Below are 15334 nucleotides of genomic sequence, written 5' to 3'. Positions count from 1 at the left end.
AACCAATCTAAGAATCAATCATAAACCCTAGATATAGAAAAGATAATCGATGATAATTAAAACTTCAAACAAACTTGTATTAACAAATCAGACTTCACGTCTAGAACATTGAATTCATCCTTAATAAACAAAGGTTTAGCAACTCATGATTAAACAATTACCCGGTTTCCCCCTAAAGGGGTAAATCCTAGAATATTTTATGAAGAAAAAAAGTATAATATGAGATGTGATCCCCTCTAATTGTTGTGGAAGTCATCTTCTATAGTTTTCATAAGATCTAGGTATTAGAATCCACCCGGGACCGTGTTTCCTTGATTTGGAAGTCAAAATAAGTCAAAAGGGACCCCATAGGTTTATCTCAGTCAGCATTGTCGAATCCCCAAAAGCAATGCCGAAAGTTGGGATCTAAAATACACCTTCTCTGCCTGAAATATGGCCACTTTCGGTATTGCTTTAGCAATGCCGAAAGTTGTGTTGTAGATCGTCGTTTTTCGTCTCGACTATTTTGGTCGTAACTTCTTCGTCCGAACTCGGAATGACCTCATTCTTTCACCGTTCTATTCATAATTGAATTCTATTCAAGTTGGTGATGAGAAATCCTTAACTTGGATGAGTTGAACTTGGTATTCTAGTCCTTCTTATGTTTTCGACCTTCTTTGCGACTTTTCGTTGCACTTCTTCCACTTCTTTCGGCTTTAGACACTTGGATCTTTGAGAACTTCATTTTATAGATCTTTTGTATCCCCTTTCACTCTTCTTAGAATGATTCACCTGATATGACACATAAACTAGAAAGTAATCATAATAACAAGTAATATGCAAGAATTATAGCTAAAACAAGTATGGAATTGACGTTCTAAACATGTAAATTAAGCACTTATCAGCTGATCTCACCCACAACTAAGAGTTGCTACGACCCAAAGTCAAAGACTTTATAAACCATTCTGTCTCACACAGAAAAGTCTATCGAATAGATAAATCTGTCTCCCACAGATACACCTATGAGTTTTTGTTCCGTCTTTTGATAAATCAAGGTGAATAGGAACCAATTGATATACCAGACATATATTCCCGAAGAACAGCCTAGAAATATCATTCACCTCACAATAATATTAATCATATGGTAGCGAAACAAGATATTGTGGAATCACATACGATGAGACGAAGATGTTTGTGACTACTTTTTATCTTGCCTATCGGAGATTAAATCTCGAGCCAATCTTAGAGAAGATAGTACTCAATCACGATAGAAAACAACAAGATCAGAACACGCAACTACAGAGAAAATAGTTGGGTCTGGCTTCACAATCCCAATGAAGTCTTCAAGTCATTAACCTACAGGGTTTTGAAAAAACCTAAGGTTAAAGGATAATCGACTCTAGTCGCAACTAGTATCACACAAGAGGTGTGGGTATTAGGTTTCCCAGTTGCTAGAGTTCTCCCTTATATAATCTTCAAATCAGGGTTTGTAATCAATGTTACCTTGGTAACAAAGCATTCAATATTCACCGTTAGATGAAAACCTGATTAGACTCAATCTAATATCTTTCAACCGTTAGATCGAACTTAGATTGTTACACACAAACGGAAAGTGACTTCATTTAGATATGAGTAACCGTACTTAAACGTGCGCACCTTTGTTGGCTCAACAATAGTTAACTGAAGTTAGCCATATGAACACTTTCTTATCAACCATATTTATCTTAACCATAACTAGTTCAACTGACTCAAATGAAACTAGTTCTAGAGTTGTTCAATTTTTTATATTCTCATAGAAGTATACAAGACACAATTAAAGCAAAATCGATTTTGATTCACTCGAATCAATTCATGAACATTATAGCCACGGTTTGCAAAAGATTGCATGCTTTATTATATAAATGTATTAGTTCATGAACAACCCGATTTTAGAATATAACCTACTTAAGTATGCAAACGAGTACGCATACCTAAGTATCCGGACTGAGTTTGGTTACGCCAGTACGCATACGGGAATATTCAACAACCTGTTGATGAGTTATTTGTATCCTTAAATTATCAAATGTAGGTTGTCATTCATACCTCCACTTTTCATTCCTTCTCCTGAAACCTTATTTGCATCAAGAACAGCTGCATCTCTCTTTTTGATGAAGAAGATCCTTGAACTCTTGTTGGACGAATTGTGTTTAGATTACTGTTACATGCATGAACATTCGAGGAACAAATCAAACTGACTTTTCCTGTTAGGATTCACAGGGTGAGTACTAAAACCAATTGGTTTAGACATATGAATGTCAGTTACACCTTTGAGAATTAAATATAAGGTATGTTGAAGTCGAACAATAGAATTGTCATTCAACCTTGATTTCCTCATTTTTTCAACATATCCTTTTGAATCACAAAAGAGACACACTTTCTGATCACCTGAGTGATTAGAATGAATAGACTTAACATAATCGTTGGGAGATTTCTTCCTTCTGTGTGATGTGGAGATTCTTTGATTAGAGGAAGATACAGGCACATTCTTTCCAATCGGAAGGGATTGCGATTTAGCTTCTGGAACTTAATTTTCAGTTGGGACAGAAGCGATTGGTATAGTGGACTCTTTAGAACATCCTCGAATAGCCACGGTTTGCAAAAGATTGCATTCCTTAATATATAGATGTATTAATTCATGAACAAACCGATTTTAGAACATAACCTACTCAAGTATGCAAACGGGTACGTATACCTAAGTAGCCGGACTTGGACTGTGTTCGCTAGTATGCAAACGGGTACGCGTACTGTCGTTCACATCCGAACTCAGTTGAATATAGTGCGCGTACGGGTACGGGTACGCATACTAAAGTTCCCGGACTTCAACTGACTTCACCAGTACGCATACGGGTATGCATACTATAACTCCTGGACTTCACCTGACCAACCAGTATGCATACGGGTATGCATACTAGATTGTCGGTCTTGGACTATACATATGCAAGTACGCATACTGTGTTTATATCCAATCATGGTTAATCATTCTAAACTCCCATTTTAATCATTGAAATATTCTTGGAAGACGACAATAGATGTCTCACACAAACTATTAGCTTCAAAGCAATTTTCAAGTGATCGAATGATCAATACGAAACATTCCAAGTCTACATCAAATGACTGTCTCACACAAATCATGTAAGATGTTACAAGGCGATTTTCACATGATCATCTTTTGATTTTCGTCAAGAATATAATATGAACTTGGGTAAAGCAAAAGCTTACCAACACATATTTCGAGAAATATGTAAGCGAGTTAAACTCATCTCGAAATATCAATTGTGTATAATCGAAGTCTATATAGCTATACGACTTTTCTCTCAAATAGAAGATAGAGTAGATAGACTTTGAGTGATAGATAAGTTCAAGTATCCAAATAACTTTTGTTGATGAAGTTCCACAAGCTCCCCTTAGTAGTTCTTCGTCTTCAATTGATGAACGCCGTGAAGTCTAATGCTCAACTACAGTTTTTATCCTAATCCGAGACTTAGCTATAAGTAGACTAGAAAATCAAGACTTATAGTTTTGACAAGTAAACTTGACAAACAAGCTTGAGATATCAACGCTTGCGAGTTCGACCGAGCAGTGCTCTAACACAAAGAACAACCTAATGAAACATGTTCTTAAATTGAATCCTCTCATAGCGTTAGGTTCTACAAATTTGTCTTGATATGACGAGGGTACCAAGTACACCACAATCTTTTCCGATATCAACTTGTGTGACATACACCTTACATGATCTAATATAGACAGAGATTTCCAATAAGATAGCAACCATAAGATATATGATAGGTGTTGAAAACACCTTAATATTTATCTATTGTTTATGCTTTCTTTTCTACTTTTCGGGTGAATTATGTATCTTATGTCTGATTTTGAGTTTTTTAGGTACTTTGGAGTCGTTCGGATCGAAAGAAGAAGAAATCATCCATTTTGATCACAAAGGGTTAAAACGTCATTTCACGAGGCAGTATTATTGGAAGCTTAGCCAATGATAGGGGATAGCCAGCTGGAAGAGTAAATGGATTACCACTTTGGTGGCCTATATCCAACAGTGGATGCTTGTAAAAATTATCATCATTACCTAGCCCTAAACTTTAGAGAGAAATAATTCCTCATATCATTGCTTTTTTTTTCCTACATCACCTGAAATTAGAGGAGAAAAGATGGCTGCTGCTGGTGGAGGAAATCAGCGAGAAGGAAGAGATTCAGAGTCTTGATGATTTGATAGATGGAATTGAAGTTCTGGTGGGTTTGATGGTCTGATTTGTATGGGTTTAGACTGAATTTTGAGCCGAGATTAAGAAGGCGAAGTTAGGGTTTTCTGTGAGCCAAAAGAAGAAGTGGTGTTGATGTTCATGGGTGTTGTGCTTTTGAATTTAGTATGGAGGAGAATTTGATAGGGTTCAGAAACTGTGAGATGATGAAGCTGTAGTTGTGGCCATCGATTGAAGCAAGAATTAAGAAATGAGATTCAAAATTACAGTGTGATGAAACTGAAGTGCAAGGTATGTGAACAATGGGTTTGTGGTGAGTATCTGCTACGTCGAAATCAGAGAGATGGGTTCATGAGAAATGAAGGGATTTGACGGATTATTGGGTGATTGAAGTGATGCTGGCTTGTTATGATATGAATTTGCAGAATGGAGGCTTTGTTGCAGTCGACTTCAGAAATGGAGGAGAAGCTCTAATGGACTGTGCTTGAGGTGCTCAGAGAATGGACTTGATATGTTGCAGGTTATGCTGTAAATGGAGTTGCAGAGTGATTCAGGTGATGCTGAAATTGAAATGGAGTTGTGCTACTAGTTTGTGGGATTGAAGCTTTACATGGATTATTTGAGCTGAAACTCAGATGAGGCTGGAATGTAGCTGTGACAGTGCAGGTGCAGTTGAGTATGGCAAGTGCAAGCTGGTAGGGATGATGCCCGCTAATTCCTCTTGTCATCAACAAACACATTAAAAGATGTGAATATGAATTCTATCTAAGAGAACAACCTAACGTGTAAAAGCACTAATCAAGTTTAATTCCCTAGATGCACTAAGGTTTATGAAATTAGGCTAATCAATGCAATCGAACGTGTAAAATCACTAATCCGATTTAACAAAGGTCAAGATTCACATATAGTTACTAGGATATATCACTACAAGCAATAAACATATTTGTGCTACTTGTATCCAAGATGCATCACTTTTACGTATGAAACACCCTAAACTAGCTTTAGATGTGAATAAAGTTCAATTAATTGGCCACTCAACTAAACAAATATTCAAGTCATACATGGCTCGTAGCTGCACCACCAAACCACCACTGCCTTCTCTATCTGCAGATGCTAGTTATTAAGACAAGAACATGTTAGTGAATAAAAACGAAGTCCTTAACCAATACTTTCTCATAATTAATTTGTGTGCTTTACTTTGCTGTGTTTTCTTTTATTTTATTTTAGATATATAAAAATCATAAAACCCCCCTTGTTTTACATAGGAAACCGAAACAACTTGACAACCTCAGTCCTCTCTGTGGGAACGAACTCTTTCCTACCATTTACTATATTATTGTAGTTAAGTATAAGAAAGTGAAATTATATTTGTCGGTTGACAATCGGTCAATATACACTTGGTATATAAAATATGTATCGATTGAAACCGAACCTAACTATAGGGATCAAATCCAAGTGTTGGACTAACGAATAAGTGTATTTACTTTAATTATAATGATAAGCAAAATATTGCAGAAGTAGATTAAATAACACGACACGAATTTTGTTAACGAGAAAACCGCAAATGCAGAAAAACCTCGGACCCAATCTAGTTTTAAATACTTTTAGAAGTAAGCCGCTAAACAAAGACTACTATCAACTTTGTATAGTTGATACCAAGTAAACTAACTTCAAGTTACCTAGTTCCTTCAGTATCCCCGCGCCTACTACTAGTCTGGTCGACGCAATTGAATTTTAAGATAGAGTACACTTTCTTAAGTTGATCCACCTGCTGTGAATACTTTAAGCACTCAACTCCTTTGGATCGTCCTCTCAAATAGTAAAGGACTAATCTTTATTCGCCAACCCTCTAACTCTCAAGAACTAAATCAAAGATATTGTTGAGTTAAACAAAGGCTCTTCTATTTAAATATTATCAACTCCATTTATCGGTTTAAATCAACCAATATCTATATCATCAAATTAATCATATCTAGGTTCACAACCTATCAGATTCGGATCCTGAAGAGAACCGCCAAATGATAGATCATTGTTCTATACGACAAGCTATTAAATGTTTATCAGAGAAAAATAAAGTTATGTTAGATCCCAGCCAATCAAGTGTGCACAAAGTGTTAGATCCCAACCAATCAAGTTTGCACAAAGTGTAATCACAAATATCAGAAACCAATAAGAAATCTTTTTGTCTTCAAATCTTCAGCCTTCAGTGTACTTCCACAAACAACTTGATTCCCTTATGATGAATCACGCACGGAACGGTGTCTAACAATGGATGATCTCAAGCCTATCGTCAGATTTAAAAAAAGATCTTAACTATGTCGATCCTTGATCTAGTTTGAGTGATCTAGGTGGATATCAAGGTTGAACCACAATTAGTCAATCAAATCAATAATCGAAAACTAAAATAACAATACTATTTTAATTTCCCACCAATGGTACTTCTAAAGCTTCCAGATCCCACATACGACTTTAAATCAGCGGACTTAAGAGATTTTGCTCTCCTATCCAAAATAGTATTACAAGTAAAACTATTAGTCGGCTGTCACTCTGATTACGAAATGAGGTACGGGTGTCAGGATAAGTTTGTAAGAAGAACAAGGTAGATTGGATACCAAGGAATTTCCATAACCGAAAATATCAAAAGATATGCATGAAACACCAATTTTCGGTTTTGTCTAATTCTATCTAATATCCAACTAATAAACCGACATCCCTTCTGGATGATAACTCAATATTAAGAAGCATACAAGTATACTTTAATAATATATCTTCCAGAGATATGTTTTACTTATTGGGAAAATAAAACTTATAAATTCCAAAACCCTAATTAAAATATTCTCAAATATTTTGGTTTTGGATCTGACCTTGAGTATCAAGGAATATCTTCGAACAATGAAAGAATACAATTTTATCATGTGCTCAAATTACTCACTATGTCCACATCTTGAACTTTCCTAAATAACAACTCATATGCCGATATTCACACAGACCCTAAAGTACATATATATGAAACTGAAAATACTTTTTTATATTAGGACTGGTCCTGCTATAGATCCCCAACAGGGATTGGTCCTACTATAGATCCCCAATAGGAATCAGACCACCAATCCCATTGATTCATTTCAACTACGAAACAAGTTTCGCACATTTACTTCCTTAAACTCATATAGTCAGACATAGTTTTCTAGGCATGGAATCAATCTAAATTTCATTTACACAATACAATAACAAGTTACAAAAATAGTGTTTATGCTGCAAGTACGAAGTTCAAAAGATAGACATTATACTTCGTAATTCAATATACCAAAGTTGTGATACAACTTGTATATTCATCCATGACACTTTGATCATAATGAAATGATCAAGTCTCGAATACTAGAGATTCATGTATATGACTTTGCATGTTATGTTTCCAATATAAACTACTCGAAAGCAACGTATATATCTAATTTTGCATCTGAAGAAGTACATTGGAGAAGTGCATGGTTATAAATATGAAGTGTAGTGGAGTATAAATTTCATATCAAAAATTCAGTTTGTGGAAAAGAGAAATTATGGCTCATCGGAGTGATGAAATCTTTAAGAAAGATGGTATGTACACATGTTATCTCGTAATTAGCCTATTGTTGAATGGATCGGTCTTCTCGGAGAGCACATCATCAGGAGACTCATACTAGTGATGAAGGTAATGAGGTTTGAATGGATACTTCCAAGTGAGTGGCTGAATTCAACAACTCCGATACTTCCAATCCAAGACAACTCCACTCCGGTAGAAAATCTGGGTTCTTCATCTCTAAAACTACCAACTGAGGTCATGAGAAGAACATCATCTTATATTCAAGTTCCTTCTGATTTGAAGAGATCTGTTTCCAATGCAAAACCCGATATCTTTCCTCCATCTGAAAATCAGGTTGAACTAAAATTAGATTTAGTCATTCACCAGAGATTTCAGGCAAGCAAGATTTTTAGAATTACAATATATACCGGAGAAGGCTTATAATCTGAATAAAGTGTAATATGTTGCATAACTATGGAAGATTAGTCGCCCGAGAAATGGAAATGGCGAAGCAGAACTTCTCTTTCTTACTTTGGTTGCCCATGGAGGTGACACCAGGGACACAACTATGTATCCGGAAGATATAGCTAGGAAAACTTAGTGACATGAGGGCCTCATATAGGCACATTTTCATCAACTAATCCATTAATTAAAAGTAAAACAATGGATAAAATCATAAACTGCGAGCATTGGCGATAAAGTTTCGACTTATATGAGATTTTGCACTTAAACTACGGGAGGAAATAAAGATTAATGAATAAAACACGATTACTACTATGTATATACACATGTGAATTTTCTCTTAGTTAGAGATATTATTATTATATATTATCACATGTATTATATGTGCAAATTAAATATGATATATGTGATCTACACAAACAAATGTAAGAAAATCGATTAAAACACATGTTGAAGATTTTATTTTTAATTTAGTTCAATGACATGTATAGTATTTAGTTATATTCAGTTCATTCGTTGAAAACACTACAGACTGGACAACCTCATCTCATATCTTTTCGATAGACTGTTTTTAAAACATTAATTATCAAGAATTGTTAATCAAATTCTTTAACGATAAATTGTTTTGAACTCATATTGTTAAGGACTTCTGAACATCTATGCTTGAATCATATTTCGAGATATTTAACAAGACAAGCTTCACTCGAAATTTCTTTTTTTGCAAATCTACTGGAAGTCATATGACATAGTATCATAAGATAAAATGGTAAAATAGCGAGTAAAATAGAATGATCCAATCTTCACATATCTGATTAATGAATTTCTTTAAATGTCTTCGTCGATCTTCAGTCTTCGAGGTTGATGTCTGATACTCAACTACCAAATTCTAACCTAGTCCGAGACTTGACTTAGTAGACTAGAAATCAGGATATACATGTTAGAGTACTGCTCTGTCGAACTCGCAAGCGTTGCTATCTCAAGCTTGTTTGTCAATGTTACTGATCAAAACTATAAGTCTTGATTTCTAGTCTACTTATAGTAATGTCTCGGACTAGGATAGCTTGTGTAATTGAGCATTAAACTTCACGGCGTTCATCAATTGAAGATGAAGAACTACTAAGGAGAGCTTGTGGAACTTCATAAACAAAAGGTATGTGGAAACTAAAATTCATCTATCACTTGGAAAGTCTATTTCTACTCTATCTCATATATTGAGACAAAAGTCGTATTACTATAGTTATGCATATTTAAGATTTCGAGCTGAGTTTAACTCGCTTACATATTTCTCAAAATATGTGTTGGTAAGATTTCGCTTCAACCAAGTTCAACTTATATTCTTGACGAAAGTCAAAAGATGATCATGTGAAAATCGCCAAGTAACATCTTACATGGTTTGTGTGATACAATCATTTGGTGTAGACTTGGAATGTTTCGTTATGATTATTTCAATAAGTTGAAAATTGCTTTGATGCTATTAGTGTGTGAAAACGGCTATTGTCATCCTCTAAGAAATTTTCAATGATTGAAATATAGTTTAGAACACTTAACCAATATTGGATTATAGACATGTTATGCACTCTTGCATATATGTGATCCATGTCCGGGATCCATAGTATGCATACTCGTATGCGTACTTGTTGGTTTGAGGAGTCCGGGAACCTAAGTACGCGTACCTGTATGCATACTAGCGTAAGGTTCATGCCGGGAAAATTATGCTAGGTTTGGAGGTATGCGTCCCCGTTCGCATATATACTGCGAAAACCAAAATTGGTCCGGATATTCAAGTATGCATGCCCGTTTGCATACTTGAGTGGTTAAAGTTACAAAATCGGTTGTGACATGAACAAATACATTTATATAATAAGGAATGCATTCTTTGCAAACCGTGGCTATAATGTTCATGAATTGATTCGAGTGAATCAAACCAATTTTGCTTTAATTGTGTTCTTGTATACTTCTATGAGAATATAACAATTGAACAACTCTTTAACTAGTTTAATTTGTGTCATTTGAACTAGTTAGGGTTAAGATGAATAAGGTTGATATGAGAGTGTTCATATAGCTAACCTCAGTTAACTATTGTTGAGCCAACCTAGTTTACACGTTTAGGTACGGTTACTTAAAACTTAAATGAAGGTACATTTCATTTGTGTATAACAAGATAAGTTCGATCTAACGGTTGAAAGATATTAGCTTGAATCTAATCAGGTTTTCATCTAACGGTGAATATTGAATGCTTTGTTACCAAGGTAACATTGATTGCAAACCCTGGCTTGAAAACTATATACAGGAGAACTCTAGCAACTGGGAAACTTAATCCCCACACCTTATGTGTGATATTAGTTACGACTAGAGTCGATTCTCCTTTAACCTTAGGTTTTTCACGAAACCCTGTAGTTTGACGACTTGAAGACTTCATTGGGATTGTGAAGCCAGACCCAACTATTTTCTTTGTAGTTGCGTGTTCTAATATTACTTTTACTATCGTGATTGAGTATTATCTTTACTAAGATTTGCTTGAGTTTTATCTCCGATAGGTAAGATTAAAAGTAGTCACAAACATCTTCGTCTCATCGTTTGTGATTCCACAATATCTTGTTTCGCTACCATACGATTAAGATTATTGTGGGGTGATTGATAATACGAGGTTGTTCTTCGGGAATATAAGTCCAGTTTATCAATTGGTTCCTGTGCACCTTGATTTATCAAAAGACGGAACAAAACTCGTAGGTATTTCTGTGGGAGACAGATTTATCTATTCCAATAGACTTTTTTTTTGGTGTGAGACAGATTTGTTTATCAAGTCTTCGACTTTGGGTCATAACAACTATTGGTTTTAGGTGAGATCAGCTAAGGGAATCAAGTGCGTAGAATCTTGCTGGGGTTCAGAGACGTAAGAAGCACAACTGTATCTTGATCAGTGTGAGATTGATTAGGGCTCAAGTACATTCCAGTCTGAAGTTCATTGGTATTAGGCTTGTGTATGTAGCGGCTTAATACAGTGTGGTGTTCAAAGTTGGACTAGGTCCCGGGTTTTTTCTGCATTTGCGGTTTTCCTCGTTAACAAAATTCTGGTGTCTGTGTTATTTCTTTTCCGCATTATATTTTGTTATATAATTGAAATATCACAGGTTGTGCGTTGAATCGATCAATTGGTAAATCCAACCTTTGGTTGTTGATTGAAATTGATTGATCCTGGAACATTGGTCTTTGGTACCGTTCAAGTTATTTATCTTATATTCAATCAGGCTCGCAAATTCCTATTTGCTGATTGCGGATTGAATTAAGAGATAGAGATATAAACTCTTTGATATACTTTTCTCTAGATGGAGTCTGACTGTCTAGTTGATTCTCTTGAAAGTATATTGAAGTTTGTCTATTCAGATTGCCAATGAAATATTGGGTGTGGTTGTTGTACCCCCGATTTTTAAATACTTTTGATCATCTAACATTGACAACAATCTTGAGACAGGAAAACTTGTGGGGTTCAACCGAGCATTTCTCTAACAATCTCCCCCTTGTCAATTTTAGTGAAAAACTATTTAATATATATGGATTAAAAATAAATAAACTTTTCATCTCAAAATCCACTATGTTGGATTTTCTTGATTCTTCACTAATCATCTTGAATTCTTCGTAATTCAAGTTCTTATATGTTTTTGCATGTGTTCGTTCAACACCTTTGTTGTTGAAGATCTGTAGCGATAAGATCTTGTGAGAATACTAAAAAAGAGATTTGTTAGAATGAAAAATCACTCTACTCATTGGTTGTTATAAAAAAACGTAGTATTGATACCTTTCTCAAAGTTCAATCGTACCACAGCTATAAAGCGAAGTGATATGTTCCCCCCCTTAGTCAATACTTACATCCTTTGCAAAAATGGTAAAACCTATTGTTGATGGTGGTTTTTAGCTTAGGGTTAAAATCGTAAAACCTTGCATCAGATGTGACGTCACTCTGCAAGGAAACGGTGCTGCGAGTACTAACCTCTCCACCGACACATTTATTGAGCCGCTCAATATACTTTTATCCATAACACTCTGTAAATTTCGGCACCTCACCAATACGAGACTCACTGAGTACTTTCCTGTGCTATGTTCCCCAGCAGAACCCTTAATCGGTATGGCATGACGGATTTATGTTCACTCGCAGCGGAGTAGGATGAACCTCCAAGTACCAAAGTTAAGGCCATTGCACGAAATGCTCAGACAGAAAGCACACTGCATTCTGTAGATAAAGATTTTGTGTGGCAGCATACAAAATCCAGCTAATTATTGTGATAACTTGCAAAGAACTCATAAACCCAACTAATTTGCAAATTAGGGTTTCATGCCTCGTGCAGTATACTGGACCTCGTTGGTCGAAACCATGCTTAAACAAGCTAGGCAACCAAATCCGCCACAACGCGCTAAAAGTGCGGCCGCGCCCTAGCATGCCGGCCCTCTTCCCGTCCACCAATCAGGTCGCTTCAAACCTGCCACGGCCTCAAAAAGGTTGCCATGCTAAGTTGGCTTCCCAAAACACGCCAGCTTCCCAAAAACGCGTTAGCTTCCCAAAAAACGCCAGCATGCCGCACGCGCATGTCGCACATTCCAGGCGCGCATGCCGGACGCGCTTACCAGACGCGCATGCCAGACGCGCTTGCCAGACGCGCATGCCAGACGCGCTTGCCAGACGCGCTTGCCAGACGCGCATGCCAGACGCGCATGCCAGACGCGCATGCCAGACGCGCATGCCAGACGCGCATGCCAGACACACATGCCAGACGCGCTTACCAGACGCGCTTACCAGACACGCTTCTGAGACGCGCATGCCAGCACCACTTACAACACCACAGCCACTGGCAGACCATCATGCCACGACTACTAGCACGTCGCTATGCCACGGCCACTGGCATGCCACCATGCCACAGCTACTAGCACGTCGCTATGCCACGGCCAATGGCGTACCACCATCCCACAACTACTAGTACGTCGCTATGCCACGTCCACTGGCAGACCATCATGCCACGGTTACTAACACATCGCCATGCAACGTCCACTGGCATGCCACCATGCCATAGCTACTAGCACGTCGCTATGCTACGGTCACTGGCATGCCACCATGCCACAACTACTAGCCAAAACGAGCCTAGCATCACATATGCTATTTACCTACGGCAAGCCTCTGAATTTTAACTTGCCACACGTAGCAAAGTGCTACATGTTTTCCACGAAAACCCTCGAGACATCAAAACATGTCACAAACTGGGGGATACTCATCAGGGTATTGGTCTGGCGGTTTACAGCGTGCGGCGTGCAATACGCCCGTTACATGAAAGTGTCATAAAGCGGGGCGGTTAGTAATGGCAAGAAGTAATGGTGAAAACGTATCCTTCATTATGGAAACATCAATTCCAGGCGTTACCCGTTACTCCTTTCTTCCATTACTCAAACGTTCCCGCTTCTAGGAGACCAGGGTACGTTTTATTGCGACTTGTATAAATAGGTCTCACCTATTTCCACCATACAACAAGTTTTGGTCAGGAGAATAACACCACATCCAGAAATCACCTGGTAGCTTTCCATTCAGCTCACCAGTTCAATTTTCTGATACAAGTCACAAAAACGCCCACACTTCCAGAATCAACTATTCTGGTCTCAACACTTTCTTCGCTTCCCTCCCTAAGACCAACCTTCTCCTTCACTTTGTGACCGAAGCAAGCATGGAACGACCATTTCTTGGTTTAGGCCAGGATTGTACAGATTGATCTCTCGAATCAAAAGTACTCCCGTGCAGTACATTGTTTTGGGTTTAGATTTGTTTCTCACCCACACACACAAGATTACCAAAATCAGCAGAAACAGTTTTCACCCACAAACAATTGACGACCACAGTAGGAGATTAATCTCTCGGTTACAATATCAATTTCCAATTCCCGATTTCATCTTCAACCCGATCTCAAGATGGTAAAACTCAATTCCGGATCAGCAACAAATCCTGAGAACACTAGCGCTGAAATCATCCCTGGTACTAACGCTCCTTCCAGTGGCACTAATACGCCACTTGCCAACACCAGCGGCGCGGAAAATGTTCCTTCAGGTGTTACACTGCCGATCACCAGAGTCGTTGCCGCCACTCCCAACGTTTCTTCAAGTGTGACAGTTCCAACCGTCACCAGAGCCGCTGCTACTCCACCATCAGGACGAGAGACTGGAGGAGCCAGAAGATGCCGACCTCCTCTTACCAATGTTGATTTGATGGAAAGACAAAAGGTTCTCGTGAGGCTCAGACATATATGGCTACAACTCAGAAAGAGATACCTATTTTTCTCAAGACAGTAACGGAGCGGCCACCACAAGAGTCACGTCAACCCCAGATAGAGCTGACAAGGAATACTTTTAACATCCGGCGCAGGCACTTCAGCAGGACGCGTGTTTATAAATGAAGAGGCTCGCGTTGCTCTTGAACACCCAATATAAGGGAATCAGCAACCTAATTTCATCACACGTGAAGATCAGGAACGGCTTCTCCAAAATCGAGGCAAAGAAAATCAACAACCCTCCTGAGTTCACAGAGACCCTCTTCCCGTCAGGAGCTGCATGATTTCTGGGGACTTCGCCCACAAAATCGTGTAGTCTATGATGAAATATTTATGTGAGATTTTATATTTCTTCAAGGCACAGCGTCAAGACATATTTGCATCCCTCAACCGCACTTCATCTGGAAAGCAGCTGTTTCTATCCAGGGAAGCCGTACCCAAACCCCAACCTTTCCTGGAAAGCACGATTGATATATGGAACTGGGGACTCCTAACCACTGTTCACTTGAAGGATGTCGAGTTTGACAGCACGCTGATTGACGCGGCCTCCGACTTAAACATTGTAACCGTCAAGGCTCTGAGAGTTGCAAGGGAAAATCAAACAGAAGAAGCGTATTCTTTAACATGATGGAAAAACACGACTTGTCGACCAGCACTATTTGTGCCGTCTTCCCATATGCCATATCGTATCAAGTCGTTTTTCGAAGTCAAGGGTTAATTTCCCCATCACTGTAGTTTTCTCCAGGTTCCGCTTCGAAGTTTCTCTCCAGAAGCCGCTTCAACGT

This window comes from Papaver somniferum, unplaced genomic scaffold, assembly GCF_003573695.1.
Source record: "Papaver somniferum cultivar HN1 unplaced genomic scaffold, ASM357369v1 unplaced-scaffold_132, whole genome shotgun sequence".
In the NCBI taxonomy this organism is placed as follows: domain Eukaryota; kingdom Viridiplantae; phylum Streptophyta; class Magnoliopsida; order Ranunculales; family Papaveraceae; genus Papaver; species Papaver somniferum.
Note: the sequence above shows the minus strand (reverse complement) of the source record.